This window comes from Oncorhynchus mykiss, chromosome 12 (assembly GCF_057628025.1).
Source record: "Oncorhynchus mykiss isolate SJ-2025 chromosome 12, ASM5762802v1, whole genome shotgun sequence".
Lineage (NCBI taxonomy): Eukaryota > Metazoa > Chordata > Actinopteri > Salmoniformes > Salmonidae > Oncorhynchus > Oncorhynchus mykiss.
Genome location: NC_143033.1, coordinates 21,283,682 through 21,298,765, shown reverse-complemented (window position 1 = coordinate 21,298,765; position 15,084 = coordinate 21,283,682). Strand labels below are relative to the sequence as shown.

At 42.0% G+C, this 15,084-nt stretch overlaps 1 protein-coding gene across 8 annotated transcripts in view; it reads left to right on the top strand.

Annotated features, from left to right (window-relative positions):
- The first annotated feature begins 4,706 nt into the window (after positions 1 to 4,706).
- The window catches only part of LOC110537156 (PDZ and LIM domain protein 5), a 112,455-nt gene continuing 102,077 nt past the window's right edge, over positions 4,707 to 15,084 (top strand). For all 8 annotated transcript variants that reach the window (XM_036937167.2, XM_036937166.2, XM_036937165.2 and 5 more), the window contains exon 1: positions 4,707 to 5,061. The gene's annotated coding sequence lies outside the window, so the exon portion shown is untranslated. The remainder of the gene's footprint in view (positions 5,062 to 15,084) is intronic.

The window sequence follows — 15,084 nt, the reverse complement described above, 5'->3', positions numbered from 1 at the left end:
CGTATGCAATGAAAGTACAATAAGGTGAAAACAAGTCCTACTCTATTGAGCCTCACAAGACACTTATTTTTGTGTTCTTGCCATACACAAGTTGTATGGTTCTGGTCTTTAACAAGAGTTGATATATATAAAGTAGTCTGTCACTTACCAGGATCAGGGTGTGTGCATCTCCCTCTTTTAAGCTGGTACAGTTCAGGGTATTGTTGGCATTGCTGTGTGGGGATAAACAATATAGGCAGTTGGCATTGCTGCATAACCCACCAATCAGAGTAACTACAGTTGAAGTCGGACGTTTGCATACACCTTAGCCAAATACATTTAAACTCAGTTTTTCACAATACCTGACATTTAATCCTAGTAAAAATTCCCTGTCTTAGTTCAGTTAGGATCACCACTTTATTTTAAGAATGTGAAATGTCAGAATAATAGTAGAGAGAATTATTTATTTCAGATTTTATTTCTTTCATCACATTCCCAGTGGGTCAGAAGATTACATACACTGAATTGGCATTTTGTAGCATTGACTTTAAATTGTTTAACTTGGGTCAAACGTTTCGTGTAGCCTTCCACAAGCTTCCCACAATAAGTTGGGTGAATTCTGGCCCATTCCTCCTGACAGAGCTGGTGTAACTGAGTCAGGTTTGTAGGCCTCCTTGCTCGAACATGTTTTTTCAGTTCTGCCACACATTTTCTATGGGATTGAGGTCAGGGTTTTGTGATGGCCACTCCAATAATTAGACTTTGTTGTCCTTAAGCCATTTTGCCAAAACTTTGGAAGCATGCTTGGGGTCATTGTCCATTTTGAAGACCCATTTGCAACAAAGCTTTAACTTCCTGACTGATGTCTTGAGATGTTGCTTCAATATATCCACATAATTTTCTTTCATCCTGATGCCATCTATTTTGCACCAGTCCCTCCTGCAGCAAAGCATCCCCACAACATGATGCTGCCACCCCTTTGTTTCACGGTTGGGATGGAGTTCTTCGGCTTGCAAGCCTCCCCCTTTTTCCTCCAAACATAACGATGGTCATTATGGCCAAACAGTTCTATTTTTGTTTCATCAGACCAGAGGACGTTTCTCCATCAAGTACAATCTTTGTCCCCATGTGCAGTTGCAAACCGTAGTCTGTTTTCTTTTATGGCGGTTTTGGAGCAGTGGCTTCTTCCTTGCTGAGAGACCTTTCAGGTTATATCTTCCTAGACGGAGGAAGTCAGAGACCTGGTCAGGTGGTGCCAGAATAACAACCTATCCCTCAATGTAACCAAGACTAAGGAGATTATTGTGGACTACAGGAAAAGGAGGACCAAGCACGTCCCCATTCTCATCAACAGGGCTGTAGTGGAGCAGGTTGAGAGCTTCATGTCCCTTGGTGTCCACATCAACAAAAAACTAGAACGGTCCAAACACACCAAGACAGTCGTGAAGACAAAGCCTGTTCCCTCTCAGGGAACTAAAAAGATTTGGCATGGGTCCTGAGTTCCTCAAAAGGTTCTACAGCTGCAACATCGAGAGCTGGTTGCATCACTGCCTGGTAAGGCAATTGCTCGGCCTCTGACCGCAAGGCACTACAGAGGGTAGTGCGTACAGCCCAGTACATCACTGGGGCCAAGTTTCCTGCCATCCAGGACCTCTACACCAGGCGGTGTCAGAGGAAGGCCCTAAAAATTGTCAAAGACCACAGCCACCCCTTTCATAGACTGTTCTCTCTGCTACCGCATGGCAAATGGTACCAGAGTGCCAAGTCTAGGACAAAAAGGCTTCTCAACAGTTTTTACCCCCAAGGCATAATACTCCTGAACAGGTAATCAAATGGCTACCCAGACTATTTACCCCTCTTTTTACGCTGCTGCTACTCTCTGTTTATCTTATATACATAGTCACTTTAACTATACATTAATGTACATACTACTTCATTTGGGCTGACCAACCAGTGCCCCACACATTGGCTAACCGGGCTATCTGCATTGTGTCCAACAAACCAACCTCTCTTTTACGCTACTGCTATTCTCTGTTCATCATATATGCATAGTCACTTTAACCATATCTACATGTACATACTACCTCAATCAGCCTCAATCAGCCTGACTAACCGGTGTCTGTATGTAGCCTCACTACTTTTATAGCCTCGCTACTGTATATAGCCTGTCTTTTACTGTTGTTTTATTTCTTTACCTACCTATTGTTCACCTAATAGCTTATTTGCGAAATTGGTTAGAGCCTGTAAGTAAGCATTTCACTGTAAGGCCAGCGCACTTGACAAATAAACTTTGATTTGATTTGAATATAGGACTCGTTTTACTGTGGATATAGATACTTTTGTACCCTTTTCCTCCAACATCTTCACAAGGTCCTTTGCTGTTGTTCTGGGTTTCATTTGCGCTTTTCGCACCAAAGTACGTTCCTTCCTGGGAGGTATGACGGCTGTGTGGTCCCATGGTGTTAATACTTGCGTACTATTGTTTGTACAGATGAACGTGGTACATTCAGGCGATTGGAAATTGCTCCCAAGGATGAACCAGACTTGTGGTGGTCTACAATTTTTTTACTGAGGTCTTGGCTGATTTATTTTGATTTTCCCATGATGTCAAGCAAAGAGGCACTGAGTTTGAAGGTAGGCCTTGAAATACATCCACAGGTACACCTCCAATTGACTCAAATGATGTCAATTAGCCTATCAGAAGCTTCTAAAGCAATGACATCATTTTCTGGAATTTTCCAAGCTGTTTAAAGGCACAGTCAACTTAGTGTATGTAAACTTCTGACCAAATGGCTTCTCTGGCTTTAAGACTACTGGGATCCTTGTTGGTTGCGGTGTTGATATTGGAGCCTGACCTACAATCAGGGCTGTGAAGAGGAAAGACTAATCTTTTACAGTTTTCTATTTAACCACTAGAGGGCACACCTAATCTGAGCATATAATACAGCTCTCAACTACTTTCTCAACAAATGTCCAGAGGAAACATACACAGGCCAATGTGATAGGCCTAATTTTGGTTAGGAACTGTGTCAATTTCTGACTGGAAAAATTAGACAATTAACATTTTTAGTTACTTGAGTACTCTTTGATTGCCAGCTGAAAATGATTGCAAAGAAGAGGCCCAATTGACAAAAATAACACAATTGTGTCATGCAACACTATTCTTAGCTGTACTGAACAGAGCAAGGGTACCTCACATGCAAAACACAGACCAGTCCTGCTTTAAACATCAATCCTGGTCTATTTTTACTTTATCAGACAAGACCTTCACAGATGCTACCATTTCCATTGTGGTTCAAATAAACCTCTAGCTATCTGCTGGCATGAGCCTCTCGCTCCCCTGTAAGCCAGAGGCCTGCAAAGGAAAGAATGACATCAGCACCCACTGATGTAAATCAACCAGTTGATTCTCTCATGCTGTGTTTCTGTACACCCTCGCCACCTACTGTACCTTGGCTTTTGGACACTTTCAACTGGAGACAACTAAATTCTCAATGTATCATCATTATGAGCACTCAAACTAATGAGCACCAATTAACAATCAAATTCAAGTTTGATCTATAATACTTATGACTGAAAACACTCATGTGTGCTGGATGTGTTTAAGTACTATCTATCCAGATAGGAAAGGGTAAGGGCAATGCCTAGCCAGTTGTACAACAGAATGTATTCAACTGAAATGTGTCTTCCGCATTAACCCAACCCCTCTGAAACAGAGAGGTGCGGAGGGCTGCCTTAATCGACATCCACGTCTTCGGTGCCCGGGGAACAGTGGGTTAACTGCCTTGCTCAGGGGCATAGTGGCAGATTTTTACCTTGTCAGCTCGGGGATTCAATCCAGAAACCTTTCGGTTACTGGCACATCGCTCCTACCCGCCAGATGTAGTGTATATTTTTCTAACTATATTTTGCTATGTAACTACTGTGTAAAAAAGTGCTGTTTATGTAGAATGTACATGTAACAGAAAATAAAAAGGTGTAAAAACAAAGTTATTTTTGTCCTCTGAATGTGGTGGATAGGCACAAAAACAAAACAAAAATCAAATGAACATGCGGCGGCAGGGTTAGAGTGGTTAGAGTGTTGGACTAATAACCGAAAGGTTGCAAGTTCAAATCCCCGAGCTGACAAGGTACAAATCTGTTGTTCTGCCCCTGAACAGGCAGTTAACCCACTGTTCCTAGACCGTCATTGAAAATAATAAATTGTTCTTAACTGACTTGAGGTAAAATAAAAATTACTAAAGTTGACAGGTGCTCAGTTGAGTCTAACCTCATGTGAATAATGATAGTACAGGACAGTGGCCCAGCAGTCAACTTTAACACACACTCCTATCTAGACCAGACCAGCCAAATAATTACAATAAATAAATCCATCACTGACAGAGACATTGCAATCCCACCAATTATTCCCCTCCTCTGTTCCTCTCCCTTTTCAAGCCCTCTTGACTTAATTGTGTCTTCTTGATCCCCCCTCTTCCCTCCCCTTTCACTTCCCTGTTCCCTTTCAATCTCGTCCACTTGAGGAAAAAGCCTGTTCATTCTGTTTATCAAGACTCATCCAGACACATTGAAATTAAACCAGATTGAAATTAATACAACTGGAAATGCTATGTGTAATATGCTACATGATAACAATATACTTTACTCTAAACTTCTGTACGATATTTTGATCCAATGACCTTTGATCAATGGTATTTTACGTCACCCTTTATTTAGTATCACTTTGATTTGTAAAGCATAAAGGCTAGGCATAGGCTGTGCTAGAATCTTCTGTAAGTTTTTCTTCATTTAAAATTGGACCAATATTCTTAGCAAGTGGGTACAAATGTAACCATCTTGAAAGTAAAATTGATACATTTTACTTTTACATTTTGCAACATTGTCGAGTTGACTGAAGTAACCGGTATTCCCCGCCTACCATGCATGCCCCAGTCAGACGACATATAGGGCGATGCGGAAGTCATAGTTCCGTTAACTTCAGTTGATTCCGTTTAGTCTGAAATTTGTGGTAGCGGTAGAACAGTCACACGCTTTCACATCGCAACACCTCGACTGAACCGTCTGTGCCTCATCCACAAAAAGGTGAGTACAATTGGTACACAGGGGGACAGACACAAATTGAATAGGAAAACTATTCGAGATTAAATGGATAGGTATTGTTAGGCTACTTTTATTTGAGTTTAAAGGAGATACGAGCAAGTGCGCGAGGCAAGAATAAGCAACAACTTGTAGTCACACCACATTCACCCACCTACAACACGCCATGTGTGTCTGATACTTCATTGTAGCCAAGTTTGTCATATAGTCATAAAAAGGTGTGTTTGGAGTCATTTGTCATTTATAGACAGTTTACAGGTTGATATAACGTGTTATGGTGTTGGTATGCCACCAGTGACTCATTAACTAACTACTACAGAGAGAGATCATTTGAAATTGGAATTCATGTCGGCTACTACTTGTGTACTTATTTTTGTATTGTTGTAATGTATTTTATGGGCAGTAGCCGAGTTAGTATTGCAGTGTAGCCTTATACTTGGCAAGGAAAGGGAACGTGTTGAGATCTGTGTGAAAATTGTGAAAGGTCTTTCCTGCCCTGTGCGTTGTACCATAATAGGGTGTGTAAGACACGCATGCATGGGCATGAAGTAATGCTTTGTTCAATATTAAACTGAGCATAGTGTATCTTGGATATTGCCAAGGCTCCCTTCCTAAAACGTTGTCATGTGTCTCTAGTCCATTTTGGGTGAGGGTTCTGTTCACATGATAATATCTGTAATTACAGGAGCTTTTATCAAATGTCTATTCAGTGAAGGTCAGAGAGAACTTTTAAAGCTTTTTTTAAATCAGGTGATTGTTGTTCATACAGTCGACCTGTATGTCCTTTTGTCATAAGCAGTTATAAGCAGTCTTATGGTGGACTCAGACATGAAGCTGCTGTGGAGATAGTATACAGTATAATAGAAGGAATCTGTGTCTTGTGAAGCTGACATTTGTCTTGGACTTTCTATTGATGTACTTCTGTTCAGTGGCGACCGGCATTTCTGACCAGATAATGGCTTGTTTTTCAACATCTGAGGAAAATGTCCTGAAGCCATAGAAATGACCACAGGACCGTTTGTAGTTATAATAACAGTTCATCGTGTTCATGTGTGGCGTGCTTAGAAAAGATTCCATGCATCAGCTGTGCAAACTGATCTGAGCCTGCAGACCTTTACCTATACTCAGATATGCAGTGTGAAAGATTTGATCCTTGACCCACTGTTATTGATTAGGTGATTTGCACATTTGGAGAGGTTAGGAAGGAAGTCAAAGTTAAAGGTTGTCCCCATCTTTGCAGGGTTTTTTTTCTTAGTAAGTCCCATATAATTAGTATCCACTATCCATCCGATTGGATATACTCTGAAAACATGTTGATTACCAGATGGTTAGTGCCTTGTTATCCTCTTGGTGAACTCTAGGTTGGTGCTGTTGGGCTTGAACCCTAGCTTGAACCCTAGATGTATTTAGCTCACCTCAGCCCTGGGTCACACTGGAGAGGAGAGAAGGGTGCCTTATATGAATACCTCATGCCATGTGTACATGTGTGTGTGTGTGTCTGAGGTGGGGGAGTAATGGGTCTTGTGTACTGTTGTCCTCCAGGTGTATGACCCTCTCCCTCTATCCCCCTCCCTTACTCATGAAATACACCACACAGTCAGAACATTTGTTTTCTCCTTTTTAAACTGAAATAAGAGGCCCTGTCAGAAAAAAGTATTGGCAATGTCTGTTTTAGTAGCTGAATCATTGTGGTCCACGTCACCATCAGCCTGTTATCTTTTATGGTGTTTACTGATGTCCCAGGCGGCTATGCTAACAAAGCTAACATCTACGCACATTCCAAAACTATAATATAAACTATAAACTATAATATTTATTACGTACAAACACAGTGTGTGTGGACGTGTTTCATTAACGTAACACTTTTTCAAGTTCCTGTAAAAACTCCAATCAGTTTTAAAATAAAGATGTATTCACCCATGATGCATCATCTAGAGGGGTAGTTGAAGTTAAGTTCATTTATTTGCTTATATGCCTTCAGAATGAGGTTTTTATTCTCAAACACCCCCCTTTCCCCACATGGCTGGCTCATTATCGAAAGGCTAAAAAGGTCAAATTGGGAAAAAATCCTTACATTTTGTTCAAATTTTCTAATCTAAAATATTTTAATTTGATGTGTTATGTTTAATTCAGGCCTTTTAATTAGGAGAGCAATGTTACAAAATATACATTGTAACTTTTTGGGATTTTATGGAAATTGTGGTAAAATTAAATAGATAACTTCAGATCCTAATCTCAGTGATCCATGAGGACACTTTTGGAAAAATTACACTTGAGGATTTGTTAGCCAAATGTCAATTTCGTGAGAATGACCCCCTTAGTCCAACCATTTGAAAGCATGTTTACCCCTACAGAGGTGTGTGTGTAGAGATGTACTTGAGCTCTCTCTTCTCCAGTCAGAGTTTTGGCTAACTCCTTCAGAAACTCTATGTAGTACTTCCTGGACATGAAAACTCAGTTTGAGTCTGGACTTCTGCTATCTCACTCACTCCTGTGTCACAACTCAACTAACAATGATTTAGTTGTTCTGTACTAACAATTCTGCTCATTTCAATGGAAAAGGAATGTAAAAATTAGAGGTCGACCGATTAATCATCATGTCCTACTAATTAGGGCCGATTTCAAGTTTTCATAACTATCGGTAATCGGCATTTTTGGACGCCGATTATGGCCGATTACATTGAGGCACAGCGCGGTTTATGACTTCAAACCTATCAACTCCCGAGATTAGGCTGGCAATACTAAAGTGCCTATAAGAACATCCAATAGTCAAAGGTATATCAAATACAAATGGTATAGAGAGAAATAGTCGACGTGTCATAATTCCTATAATAACTACAACCTAAAACTTCTTAACTGGTAATATTGAAGAACTGAGAATATTGAACCACCAGCGTTCATATGTTCTGAGCAAGGAACTTAAATGTTAGCTTTTTTACATGGCACATATTGCACTTTTACTTTCTTCTCCAACACTGTGTTTTTGCATTATTTAAACCAAATTGAGCATGTTTCATTATTTATTTGAGACTAAATAGATTTTATTAATGTATTATATTAAGTTAAAATAAAAGTGTTCATTGTTCATTCAGTATTGCTGTAATTGTCATTATTACATATATATATATATATATATATATATATATATATATATATATAAAAATCGGCCGATTAAGCGGTATCGGGCTTTTTTGGTCCTCCAATAATCGGTATCGGTATCGGCGTTAAAAAAAATCAGAATTGGACGTCCTCTAGTAAAAATACTAATGTTAAACTAATGAATTTCAACAGAGCATGAAAGGCTTGACTGCACCATGCATGCTATACTGTATGTCTGTGACTGTTGGTATAGTCAGTTCAGATAAAGCAACATTGGGGTCAGTAGGACCCCCCCCCTCCAAAGCCCATCTGGCATTGGGGGAAAAAAACTATTGTTTGCCACTAACTTACCAATCTAAAATTGTTAGCTGACATGGGCTAATTGAGCGACTATAAGTGAGTGACATAACATGAGAAAAACTGCTGATGCACAACCACATTTCAAAATTGCACCCTGTGTATGCTACTATTCTAACTTGCAACAGTATGTTGAGACCTCAACGGGCTCCTCGCCAATAAAAATATATAAATATATCATTATAATTTTTGTCAAATGTATCCAAGGGCCTTCAAAAGAGGGGTCACATGCCACAGACTAACTTACTTTGATAAGTCAAGCGGCCAGCTATCTAAACCTGTAGTAGGCCTAATCATGGTTGAATCACCGACACCATTTATTTTGTTGGTCACTTAATAGCTGCAAACATTTCTCTCCACCCTATAGCAAAATGTGTAGAATTGCAGGAAATTAGCTGTAACACTGCGGTCCCTCATGATGAGTTAAGATGTTTTTTTTATTAAAGTAGCCCATCCCTGCCCTACAGTATGGCACATTCTTGCCAGGTGGTTGAGAAATGTGTCAGTCAAGCCCTCGGGCGTCCAGTGATTGGCATTGGTGTTGGGTTTAGTTCGAACGCATCCCTGCTATTCCAGGGTGTGTCTCTGGCTCTGCCTGGCCCTGCTACTCTCTCCTCACAAGGTTCCAACACGTCCCTGGTCTTCTAGGGTGTGTCTCTGGCTCTGCCTGGCCCTGCTACTCTCTCCTCACAAGGTTCCAACACGTCCCTGGTCTTCTAGGGTGTGTCTCTGGCTCTGCCTGGCCCTGCTACTCTCTCCTCACAAGGTTCCAACACGTCCCTGGTCTTCTAGGGTGTGTCTCCGGCTCTGCCTGGCCCTGCTACTCTCTCCTCACAAGGTTCCAACACGTCCCTGGTCTTCTAGGGTGTGTCTCTGGCTCTGCCTGGCCCTGCTACTCTCTCCTCACAAGGTTCCAACACGTCCCTGGTCTTCTAGGGTGTGTCTCTGGCTCTGCCTGGCTCTGCTACTCTCTCCTCACAAGGTTCCAACACGTCCCTGGTCTTCTAGGGTGTGTCTCTGGCTCTGCCTGGCTCTGCTACTCTCTCCTCACAAGCTTCCAACACGTCTCTGGTCTTCTAGGGTGTGTCTCTGGCTCTGCCTGGCCCTGCTACTCTCTCCTCACAAGGTTCCAACACGTCCCTGGTCTTCTAGGGTGTGTCTCTGGCTCTGCCTGGCTCTGCTACTCTCTCCTCACAAGGTTCCAACGCATCCTTGCTATTCCAGGGTGTGTCTCTGGCTCTGCCTGGCTCTGCTACTCTCTCCTCACAAGGTTCCAACACGTCCCTGCTATTCCAGGGTGTGGCTCTGGCTCTGCTACTCTCTCCTCACAAGGTTCCAACGCGTCCCTGGTCTTCTAGGGTGTGTCTCTGGCTCTGCCTGGCCCTGCTACTGTCTCCTCACAAGGTTCCAACGCATCCCTGGTCTTCTAGGGTGTGTCTCTGGCTCTGCCTGGCCCTGCTACTCTCTCCTCACAAGGTTCCAACATGTCCCTGGTCTTCTAGGGTGTGTCTCTGGCTCTGCCTGGCTCTGCTACTCTCTCCTCACAAGCTTCCAACACGTCTCTGGTCTTCTAGGGTGTGTCTCTGGCTCTGCCTGGCCCTGCTACTCTCTCCTCACAAGGTTCCAACACGTCCCTGGTCTTCTAGGGTGTGTCTCTGGCTCTGCCTGGCTCTGCTACTCTCTCCTCACAAGGTTCCAACGCATCCTTGCTATTCCAGGGTGTGTCTCTGGCTCTGCCTGGCTCTGCTACTCTCTCCTCACAAGGTTCCAACACGTCCCTGCTATTCCAGGGTGTGGCTCTGGCTCTGCTACTCTCTCCTCACAAGGTTCCAACGCGTCCCTGGTCTTCTAGGGTGTGTCTCTGGCTCTGCCTGGCCCTGCTACTGTCTCCTCACAAGGTTCCAACGCATCCCTGGTCTTCTAGGGTGTGTCTCTGGCTCTGCCTGGCCCTGCTACTCTCTCCTCACAAGGTTCCAACATGTCCCTGGTCTTCTAGGGTGTGTCTCTGGCTCTGCCTGGCCCTGCTACTCTCTCCTCACAAGGTTCCAACACGTCCCTGGTCTTCTAGGGTGTGTCTCTGGCTCTGCCTGGCCCTGCTACTCTCTCCTCACAAGGTTCCAACACGTCCCTGGTCGTCTAGGGTGTGTCTCTGGCTCTGCCTGACTCTGCTACTCTCTCCTCACAAGGTTCCAACACGTCTCTGGTCTTCTAGGGTGTGCCTCTGTCTCTGTCCTCACCAAGCACAGTGGCATCAGCCCAATCACCAGCCTACAGTTCTAAACCCTATAGACAGATAAGTCTGAAGACATGTCAGCATTCACACTGGGGATTCACTAGTTGATGGATATAGTTGGTAATCATTGTACAGTAGTGGCCAAAAGTTTTGAGAATGACACAAATATTAATTTCCACAAAGTTTGCTGCTTCAGTGTCTTTATAGATATTTTTGTCAGATGGAATACTATGGAATACTGAAGTATAATTACAAGCATTTCATAACTGTGAAAAGCTTTTATTGACAATTACATGAAGTTGATGCCGAGTCAGTATTTGCAGTGTTGACCCTTCTTTTTCAAGACCTCTGCAATCCGCCCTGGCATGCTGTCAATTAACTTCTGGGCCACATCCTGACTGATGGCAGCCCATTCTTGCATAATCAATGCTTGGAGTTTGTCAGAATTTGTGGGTTTTTGTTTGTCCACCTGCCTCTCAATGGGATTAAGGTCTGGGGAGTTTCCTGGCCATGGACCCAAAATATCAATGTTTTGTTCCCCGAGCCACTTAGTTATCACTTTTGCCTTATGGCAAGGTGATCCATCATGCTGGAAAATACATTGTTCGTCACCAAACTGTTCCTGGATGGTTGGGAGAAGTTGCTCTCGGAGGATGTGTTGGTACCATTCTTTATTCATGGCTGTGTTCTTAGGCAAAATTGTGAGTGAGCCCACTCCCTTGGCTGAGAAGCAATGAGTGGTCTCAGGATGCTTTACTGTTGTCATGACACAGGACTGATGGTAGCGTTCACCTTGTCTTCTCCGGGCAAGCTTTTTTACGGATGCCCCAAACAATCAGAAAGGGAATTCATCAGAGAAAATGACTTTACCCCAGTCCTCAGCAGTCCAATCCCTGTACCTTTTGCAGAATATCAGTCTGTCCCTGATGTTTTTCCTGGAGAGAAGTGGCTTCTTTGCTCTCCTTCTTGACACCAGTCCATCCTCCAAAAGTCTTTGCCTCATTGTGCGTGCAGATGCACTCACACCTGTCTGCTGCCGTTCCCGAGCAAGCTTTGTTCTGGTAGTGCCCCGATCCCACAGCTGAATCAACTGGGAGAAGGTCCTGGCGCTTGCTGGACTTTCTTGGGCGCCCTGAAGCCTTCTTCACAACAACTGAACAGGTCTCCTTGACGTTCTTGATGATCTGATAAAGACTTACAGAAAACGTTTGACCTCTGTCATTGCCAACAAAGGGTATATAACAAAGTATTGAGATAAACTTTTGTTATTGACCAAATACTTATTTTCCACCATAATATGCAAATAAATTCATTAAAAATCCTACAATGTGATTTTCTGGATTTTTTTTCTAATTTTGTCTGACATAGTTGAAGTGTACCTATGATGAAAATTACAGGCCTCTCTCATCTTTTTAAGTGGGAGAACTTGCACAATTGGTGGCTGACTAAATACTTTTTTGCCCCACTGTATATATACACATTTTTGTATGAATGACAATTGCAACAATACTGAATGAACAATGAACACTTTTATTTTAACTTAATATAATACATATTATGGGCTTTTGGATGGGTGTTCTTAAGGTGATTCCACAGGTTGGTGGTATTTTTTGATTTGGCCATTGCTGACCCCATGCTTATCTTTATCACAAATAAGACACCTTGCTTTCCCTGGTGCAATGTAATAGTCCCACACTGGTGCTCTGCTTTTCTCTGCCATCTGTAAAACACACACACAGCTCTGAAGTGACAATGATACTGGAGAGTCCGCTTAGGAGACAAAAACTCTCAACTGTTTGAATAAAAATAGAGTTTAAGTTGCCTGTGATGAATGTTGAAAACAAAAACTGTAATTTCTATATGCAGGAAAACCTATTTTAATAATGGGCATGGTAAGAATTGACTACCAAAGTGCAAGTCATAATTCCCATGACACCTTCTAGCAAAATCTGAAAAGCGGTTCCTTCATTCATTTATTCCATAGGATATTTTTAGATTCACTTAAAATAAATCAAATCAAATCAAATCAAATTTGATTTGTCACATACACATGGTTAGCAGATGTTAATGCGAGTGTAGCGAAATGCTTGTGCTTCTAGTTCCGACAATGCAGTAATAACAAGTAATCTAACCAACAATTCCAAAACTACTGTCTTGTACACAGTGTAAGGGGATAAAGAATATGTACATAAGGATATATGAATGAGTGATGGTACAGAGCAGCATAGGCAAGATACAGTAGATGGTATCGGGTACAGTATGTACAAATGAGATGAGTATGTAAACAAAGTGGCATAGTATAGTATAAAGTGGCTAGTGATACATGTATTACATAAGGATACCGTCGATGATATAGAGTACAGTATATACGTATGCATATGAGATGAATAATGTAGGGTAAGTAACATTTATATAAGGTAGCATTGTTTAAAGTGGCTAGTGATATATTTACATCATTTCCCATCAATTCCCATTATTAAAGTGGCTGGAGTTGAGTCAGTGTCAGTGTGTTGGCAGCAGCCACTCAGTGTTAGTGGTGGCTGTTTAACAGTCTGATGGCCTTGAGATAGAAGCTGTTTTTCAGTCTCTCGGTCCCAGCTTTGATGCACCTGTACTGACCTCGCCTTCTGGATGATAGCGGGGTGAACAGGCAGTGGCTCGGGTGGTTGATGTCCTTGATGATCTTTATGGCCTTCCTGTGACATCGGGTGGTTGTGTTTCGTGTAGGCTTACACCACCGTGCCAATTTTATAACTGTGTGGATATCCATAGGACAAGGTAACTCTGATCAATATTGGCTAAATATAAGCGAAGATCATTTTTTTTGTAGAGTGGATTTATTAAACTATTTTGACAAACGTTACCTTATCCTAGTGAGATTTACATGGGTATCAAAACGCCGAGGCGGTTTAAGCACGAATCACAGACCTTATTTGAAGTAGATCAAGACATTCTCTATGGAAGACATGAACAGAGGTGGTTTAAGTACGAAACACAGACCTGATTTGAAGTAGATCAAGACATTCTCTATGGAAGACATGAACAGAGGTGGTTTAAGCCTGAAGTAGATCAAGACATTCTCTATGGAAGACATGAACAGAGGTGGTTTAAGTACGAAACACAGACCTGATTTGAAGTAGATCAAGACATTCTCTATGGAAGACATGAACAGAGGTGGTTTAAGCACGAAACACAGATCGTATTTGAAGTAGATCAAGACATTCTCTATGGAAGACATGAACAGAGGTGGTTTAAGCACGAAACACAGATCGTATTTGAAGTAGATCAAGACATTCTCTATGGAAGACATGAACAGAGGCGGTTTAAGCACGAAACACAGACCTGATTGGAAGTAGATCAAGACATTCTCTATGGAAGACATGAACAGAGGCGGTTTAAGCATGAAACACAGACCTGATTTGAAGTAGATCAAGACATTCTCTATGGAAGACATGACCAGAGGCGGTTTAAGCACGAAACACAGACCTGATTGGAAGTAGATCAAGACATTCTGTATGGAAGACATGAACAGAGGTGGTTTAAACCTGCACGAAACATAGACCTTATTTGAAGTAGATCAAGACATTCTCTATGGAAGACATGAACAGAGGCGGTTTAAGCACGAAACACAGACCTTATCTGAAGTAGATCAAGACATTATGTATGGAAGACATGAACAGAGGTGGTTTAAGCACGAAACACAGACCTTATTTGAAGTAGATCAAGACATTCTCTATGGAAGACATGAACATAGGTAGTTTAAGCACGAAACACAGACCTTATCTGAAGTAGATCAAGACATTCTGTATGGAAGACATGAACAGAGGTGGTTTAAGCACGAAACACAGACCTGATTTGAAGTAGATCAAGATATTCTCTATGGAAGACATGAACAGAGGCGGTTTAAGCACGAAACACAGACCTTATTTGAAGTAGATCAAGACATTCTCTATGGAAGACATGAACAGAAGTGGTTTAAACCTGAACGAAACACAGACCTGATTTGAAGTAGATCAAGACATTCTCTATGGAAGACATGAACAGAAGTGGTTTAAACCTGAACGAAACACAGACCTTATCTGAAGTAGATCAAGACATTCTCTATGGAAGACATGAACAGAGGTGGTTTAAGCACGAAACACAGACCTTATTTGAAGTAGATCAAGACATTCTCTATGGAAGACATGAACATAGGTGGTTTAAGCCTGAAGTAGATCAAGACATTCTCTATGGAAGACATGAACATAGGTGGTTTAAGCACGAAACACAGACCTGATTTGAAGTAGATCAAGATATTCTCTATGGAAGACATGAACAGA